Below are 7,046 nucleotides of genomic sequence, written 5' to 3'. Positions count from 1 at the left end.
TGTTCAAAGCAGCATTATTCATGGTGGCCAGGACATGGAAGCAACCGAAGTGCCCTATGATTGATGGTTGGCTAAAGAAGCTGTGGTACATATACAATGGAATATTACTCATCCATAAGAAGAGATGAAATACTGCCATTTGCAACAACATGGATGGATCTCGAGATAATCATGCTAAGCTAAATAAGCCAGACAGAAAAACTTGAAAATCACATGATATCACTTACGTGTGGGTTATAAACCTAAAAGCAACAAACAGAGGACTATAGGTGGAGGACAAACAGAGACTCAGGGATATGGACAACAGACTAGTGGTTACCAGAGGGTAGGGGATGGGGGAAAAGGGAAGCAGTAGACAGGGTAAAGGGGGTCAAATACAGGGGGTTTGGGGGAGGATGAAGTGGGTAAAGGGGATCACATATATGATACCTGAAGGAAACTGGACTCTGGGTGGTTATCATACAATAGAATATATAGCTGTCAAATTATAACATTCACCCGAAAATTATATCATCATATTAACCAATGTTACCCTAATAAACTTATTTTTTAAAAAGTATAGTTTGTTCAACTAATGCAAATAAATTTGAAAACCTCAAATTATTTTTCTAATGATAAAATACCAAAATTGACCCCCCAAAGTTAGCAAATTTTAGTGTAACAATTACCCAGAAGAGCTTGAAATGTTATCCACATGTTAACGAGAAAAAGTTGCAGACCCATTCAAATTCACCAGTGAGTTCTGATAATCCTCCAGAATTATTCACTAAGAAAAAAGAAAAGCTCTATTTTTATGAAGCAAGGGTATAACTGACATCAAAACTTGACAAAACTAGTCTATGGCCATGACACTCTGAACAAACCCATTCCCATCTGATCTCAGAAGCTAAGCAGTGTTGAGCCTGGTTAGTACTTGGATGGAAGACCACCTAGGAAGACCAAGTGCTGTAGGTGTAAAAAAATAAAAAATAAGGAATTGTAAGCTGACAAGTTCCTTGCAATCTGTGAGGTCAACCAAGAGTTGCTTCGTCCTAAAAAAAAAACAAAAAAAAAAACAAAAACAAAACCCAGTATGAAACACATAAACATCACAAAAACCCTTACCAATAATATTACTTATGTACATAAGTGCAAAAATTCAAAAATATTAACAAATTCAGCTGTATGTTAAAAAGTACACATCATAACCAAGTTGAGAAATTTTATTGTAAGGATAGTTCAATATTCCAGTTCCTTATATTAATTTTGCCATTAATATGACTACTAGATCATTCTAATATACTGTCAAAAAATCAAAAGAAATAGCACTGAAAAATTCAACTTCTATTTCCTCATAAAAATTTATAAATTAGGTAGAAATGGATACTTTCTCAATCAGTAGAAATTGCATCTCTGAGCAAATTCCAGTTTCATGCTCAAGGATTTCCATCAAACATCTTTTATTTTTAATATTATATAATATTATACTGGACATATCAGTAACTGATATTGCAGAAATTTTACAAAGAATTTTAAAAACTGAAACATTGTGGCAAATTATCATTTTTTATAAAAAACGTCATTATATTCTTGGAAAACTCAAATAATAAACTGAAAAAATATTAAAACAGAATTTGAAGTAATCAACATGGTTACAAAATCAATAGCTTCCTTATATATTAATTATAGGTAGTCAGAAAACATATTAGATACAACCTCCTATTTACAACAGCAATAAAATAGTAAAATACTGAGGTATAAATTTAACAATGTAAGTTAAGAGGATTTATGTTTGAAATATTTGAAAGTTTTAAACATAAAATGAGATTTGAATAAATGAGTTCATTGTTCTTAGTAAATTGATATTCTAGAGATTATAACTCTCTATGTAAGTTTAATATTGTGACAAAAAGAAAATGATTTTTTGTAACAAACTGATTAGAAAACTGAAGATAAAGAAGCAACTCAAAATGCAGAAAACTTAAGAAAAAGGAGTATTGAAAGTTCATTAGCATAGCAAGATTTATATTCAGAGTTTCACTATAGAAGACAAATTTGTTGTGCTTTATGAGAATATAGACAGATCAATGTATATAAGAGAGAAAGTTAAACTATAAAATAAGTGAACACAGATGTGAAAACTTAATAGTATAAGATGATTGGGGGAAACCTGGCTAGTTATTTGGGAAAAAAGAAAGCTGAAATTCTATCTCAGACATTCTACTGATCATAGATTTAAAAGTTAAAAACCAAAACAAAACTGTTCCTTGGAAAATACAGGCTTTTTTTTTTTCTATAATATTGGTGTGGGGAAGCTCCAGACACAAAATTCATACTCCATAAAGGAAAAAAAAAGATACATTTGACCACATTAAAAAGTAAATGTTTTCAATAATAAAAATGTTAGTCAAACGTGTCAAACTGAGAAAGATATTTACAACCCGTAATGCAAAGTCTAAGTCTAGTTTTCTTGTTGAGGACTTTGTTAATAGTAATTTACGTCTTCCCCACATTTCAGCATCTCTAGAATGGGGATCGGCAAGCTTCCTGACATGACATCACTGTAGGAAACAGATAGCTGTGAGAGGGGCAGGGAGGGGAGAAGGGGGCCGGGTGAGGCGGCGGGGAGGGGCGGGCCGCGGGGGACGGGGTGTGGAGGTTATCGAACTGGTTTAGCAATATTTCTGCAGCTGGAGTCCAGAACAAACTAGCTCTACCTAATTGCAATATCAGTTTAAGATCCCAGCACTGGTGGTTTTTAGTTTTTGAGGAACTGTTTTTAAGACATGCTTTAGTACCAGTGCTCTTGATTGCACTGAAGACACCATTATAAGGAAAACCATGGACATGGAGGACTCAGTGTTGCGAAGTAATTCTGCAGAGTCAGACAAAATTTGGAGATTGATTCTGATTTGGAGAAATTTGTTTTATTTCCTGTCTACATGTGTGAGAGTGAAACATGACAAAAATATCCGCCTATTTAAGGATTATTTCAATATGTTCAAATTAAATTTGGGGTGATAAGAAAGCACTCTTTCTCAATTTAATCAGCAGAGATTTTTTTTTTTCTTGTTACAATTAATGTCTTAGATTCGATGAAATATGGAATATATAAGCTTTGATGAATGAATGAATGATAACCCAAATTCACATTTAAGGAAATACAAATGACACTTAAAAATATTAATAGATGTTAATGGTTTTCATAATTTTGAAAATAAAAATTAAAACATGAAATGCCATTTCACCTATCAGATTCACCAAAGATAAAATCTAGTGTGAATGAGGGAACCTGTAACAGACATTCTATACAATGTTGATTGTGGATTAAACTCTTTTCAGGGACAAATTGATGTCCTTAAAAGAAAATTTTATGAGGTCTATGAAAATTTAAAACCATAGACTTTGACCAGCAATTCAACATTTGCAAATTTATCCTATATCTATTCATATACATGTACAAATATAACCCCAGAATGAGGGTCCCTGCATTATTTTTTATTGTAAAGACCAAAAAACAATTTTAGTGTTAATGACTAGTCAAATAAATAATGACTAGTCAAATAAATGCTGGGATATTAAATCAATATAATATTATCTAGTCCCTTAAAGTGAAGCAGATGTTTATGTGTTAACAAAAAAAAAATCTCCAAAATATATTTTTAGCAAAAAGAAACTAGGTTCAATATAATACCTATGCATATATAAAGTATACTTCTATTTGTGGCAAAAACAAACCAAATATATATATACATACAAACATACAAAATCTTAGAAGTAACTTGTTTTTCAATCAACGCACTAATTCAAAAAAAGACTAGATAAAAAGGTCATGTGATATTTTGCACTTTTAGGTAAGTAGCCTCAGGCATGTAAGTAGCCTTGGTACATGTACACAGTGACTCTTTATGGTTAAGCCGACATCCATTTACCTTGACCCTATTGAACAACTTTTGTTTCTTTAGTGTGTATGTACATCAGGGGGGGAAATAAATCCCACTCCATACCCTTGCATCTGCTTTGTCTATTTCAGCCTAAGGTGACTGCTATTCTCAGTGCTCCTACAGTTTTATAGATATGTCCTGTTGAAAGATGCAGTTCTGGTTTCCCGGTTTTGTTTTGTTTTTCTCTCTGCATGAGCTGCTCTCTTCGCTTATTCATATGTCATGGAGTTTCACCCATTAATAAACATTTCTATTCTTTGGCCTCCCTATGCTCCCAAACATGCTGCTGTTAGGGATTACAGAAGAAAGCAATGTTGTTACTGTGGCTAGAATTTGTCCTTTCTGGTGATTGTTAGGACAAGCACTATTATTTTTGTGCTTCCTGAGGTTGAATGATTTATGAGTGAACTACTTAATTTTTGGAGCACCTGACATTTTTGACCTCTCATCCATCAACCCTTTGGAATTACTTTGTTTGGTTGAAATACGGCTTCATTCCATTGCAGATATTTTCAGTTTTCCTGGTCATAGGAAATACTGTCCTGGGTTTACCCTCAAGAGTTATCTAAGAGATAAACAGAAGGCCTTTGGAGGTAGGCACAACCATGACACTGCCAAGAACATTTGTGAAGAACAATGTCCCTATTGAAGTGCTTTGCTAGTATTAAATTCTTACACAACTTATTTTTTATATACATTTTTTCTTTTGTAGTAATGGTAAAACCAAAAATATCCTAGAATTACCTTATCTTCTTTAGAAAGAAATAAAGTTGCACTTTAAAAAAAACCCAAACAGAGAAAAAATTTTGCTATTGTCATGGATATATCATTAAGGTGGCTTTGTGGGACACTAATAGTTGTCCTGTATTTAGCTAAAAGAATTTCAAAACTTCAATTTACAATGGAAACCATTTTTGTCTTAACACTCTAAGATAGACTACTTCCTTCCTTCACAGCATTGATGATAAATGCAAGATAGTTAAACTTCGGCAATCTTTGTAATATTCTAACAGTGAAATTGGTAAATGGATCAGAGCTTATCAGTACTTAAGGATAATAAGAAATCTTGGTTATCCAGTATGTGATTACTGAGAAAAAGCCTTTCGTGTCTACATTTGTTCTATTTAACTATAAACTTAAGGGTTAATTAGACTGTCTGTGATTTGACATCTGGACACATATTTATTGTTTTTCTTCTTAACACTGTCAGGATTGTATCTCTGGCCTTGCAGCTTAATGTAGAAAGAGGATATGACACACTAAGAGTTCATCATCATAAGTCGATGCTAGGGTGAAACAGCTGTTCTCTTTAAACTGAGCTAGAGGTCAGGCTTTGTAATTGGGCCTGTTTGGAGATGTGCTCCCTGGTGACCAGAAATAGGTGCCAAAATAATCACCTTGTCCCAAGCAAGATTTGGGATAACATTCAAAGAACAAATTTCAGAGAGTTTATTTTACCTAATAGTTTTCTAAAACAAGAAAAGATTATTTTTCTTTCTGTTATATAATCTATAATTGTCTCTTATGTAAGACATATTAAGGTGTTAACATTGTGTTCTCTTCACTTCCTTGTGTCCTTCTCAATTGCTGAAAACCTCTTCCATATTGTGACACGTAAGACAAATCACATCTCTAAAGTTTGAGCCAGTAGAACTCTAGAAATTACTCTGTTTTAATTACAGATATGATGCTTGTCTTCTGGACTTTGATACCGTCAATGAAGTAACACAATGAAAACTGAAGAGTTTTAAAAATATTCAAAGTTGCCATGTTAATGCTCCTAAGCCATTAATTTAAGAGCTTCAGAGCCCCTGTCTGAATTTCCCATATAGACAAACTAGAGTGAATTATACCAGTTACTTTTAATTCGAGTGCAATTTAGGCACAAATTTATATATCTATATCTCTATATCTCTATCTATATCTCTATATCTCTATATCTCTATATCTATATCTCTATAGATATAGATATAGAGATATAGATATATATGTATAGATACATAGATATATAGATATATATATTCTTATAGAGAATGCCTCCACATTGGCCAAACACAATTATTGTTGAAATAATTTATGCACTCAGGCATCTACAGTATTTAAATAAAACGTTACTATTGTGCATTATTATTGATTTGGGAAGAAGAACACATGGGCAAATTTCTGTCTCTGTTATCCCACAGGGTAGTGAACTGGTAAATTATATAAACAATTTTTTAACGCTTTATGCTTACGGAGTAGTAGTACAATTTGATTCTTTTAAGGTGGCTAAAATGAATTTAAAGGAACTTAACTGGGTTTTGATTTTAAGGGCATACTTATCAATGGAGATAACGGTCCTCCTAACTTTTCATTCAAAGTTCATGATGCTAAGCTGTTTTCTAATAAGATATGACCCATGAATAGTATGCGCATCTTGGTTTGCCTGGTAACACCTGTTGTTCTACCATAATTATTCATAATTCCTTCTTTCAGTCTCTCAAATGTGGATAACAAATTATATAGTCACACTATCCATAAATAATCCAGACAACTTTAATAAAACTGTAGTTTGCTTCTATAATTCAATACTTCAAGAAATTTAATTCCTTTGTATAGAAAATGTATCTTCACTTTTGTAGAACTTCCTAAGAGAATAACTTGTAGAAGATAATTTTTTTCTTGGCCAGGCTCATAAATTTATTTTTCCAGAAGATAATTTTTTTCTTGTCCAGGCTCATAAATTTATTTTTCACTTTTAGTTTCTTAAGACTCTGTACACACCACAAAGCTAATCTACCCAACCTAAGATTGACAATCATATTTGTATTGCATTATATTTTTATCTTAATTTGGAAAGATTGAAATCCTTATAGTCTTCTCATTCAGAAGCCTTTTTTTGCCTATTAGGTCTTGTGTTTTGTCTTTTAGTGAAGCTTTATAAATTTTTTTTGAACGGATCTAGTTCATTTCTTATTGATCTTATTTCTAGGAACTTTATAATTTTTGATGCTACTATGAATGGAATTATATTCCCCACTACATTTTCAAAGTGGTTATGACTAATGTAAAAAGAAAGCTATTGATTTCTTTTTGTTGAGTACAGATAGTTTGTCTCTGATCATCTTTTAGAGTTCTTATTAG

The 7,046-nt window shown here is 32.4% G+C and overlaps 1 pseudogene; it reads left to right on the top strand.

Annotated features, from left to right (window-relative positions):
• The first annotated feature begins 835 nt into the window (after positions 1-835).
• On the top strand, positions 836-954 carry LOC111734048 (annotated as a pseudogene).
• The last annotated feature ends 6,092 nt before the right edge of the window (positions 955-7,046 follow it).

Source organism: Pteropus vampyrus, unplaced genomic scaffold (genome assembly GCF_000151845.1).
Source record: "Pteropus vampyrus isolate Shadow unplaced genomic scaffold, Pvam_2.0 Scaffold739, whole genome shotgun sequence".
Taxonomy (NCBI): domain Eukaryota; kingdom Metazoa; phylum Chordata; class Mammalia; order Chiroptera; family Pteropodidae; genus Pteropus; species Pteropus vampyrus.
The sequence above is the reverse complement of the archived record's forward strand: the minus strand, read 5'-3'. Positions and strand labels throughout refer to the sequence as shown.